This window comes from Propithecus coquereli, unplaced genomic scaffold, assembly GCF_000956105.1.
Source record: "Propithecus coquereli isolate 6110/MARCELLA unplaced genomic scaffold, Pcoq_1.0 Scaffold397, whole genome shotgun sequence".
In the NCBI taxonomy this organism is placed as follows: Eukaryota; Metazoa; Chordata; class Mammalia; order Primates; family Indriidae; genus Propithecus; species Propithecus coquereli.
In genome coordinates, this window is record NW_012149696.1 from 993,597 (window position 1) to 994,443 (window position 847).

The window sequence follows — 847 nt, forward strand, 5'->3', positions numbered from 1 at the left end:
AATGCCATTCTGGAGCTTCCTCAGGGGCTCCTTGGGTAGGTGCTAGAGGAATCCAAGGGACACCCTGAGGGATATTAGTGGATCTTTTGCCAGAGTCTGAGGGTCCCTTGTGGCACTGCACCAATTGGTCTTAGGAAGTTGTTCTGAGTGAGCAAGTCTATGCAAACGTACCCCCAAAGGCCAAAGGAGTTAAGAAAGAGTTAAGAAAGAAGCTGACAAATCTATTTTCTAGAAAGAAATATTTAGTAGGGACTTATAAATAGAACGCATGTCTCGGCTGGCTGAGAAACAGTGGATCCCCACACTGTTACCCTCTAGACACAGAACTTACATACCAAGGGAAGGAATATATAGGACAATTGAAGTCCATTCCTCAGGGAAAGGCAAGAATTTGCCCAAGGGTAGGATTTATCTGAAGTGAGTGTTTACTATAATATCAAGGTTGTTTTGATCTATGGGCAGGAGTTAATGTAAGTATTTGAAAGTAAAAATCTTAGAGGCATTCCAGGAACTGGGTTTAATCAGAAGTAAACATGGTGGATTAGTGGATTAGCATCCAAGATGGAGTTGCTTTAGTCGTCAAAGAATTCCTAGTAGAAATTTTTGGACATTTTTGAAAGATGTCAGTGGGTTGTTTACATAAGCTTTTCAATTTTAATGAGGGATCATTGGTCCTTTTCTTCAGTCTCCACACTCCCTGGATGAGTTCATCTGGTATTGGTGTGTCAGATTAGAGATTTCAGAAAGCTAGGTAGGGAAACAGCAACCCCCAAAAGCTAGGTTCCCAGAAAGCTAGGGAAACAGTTACTTATCCACAGTTTATGGTCCTCCCACAATGGGACCAGAG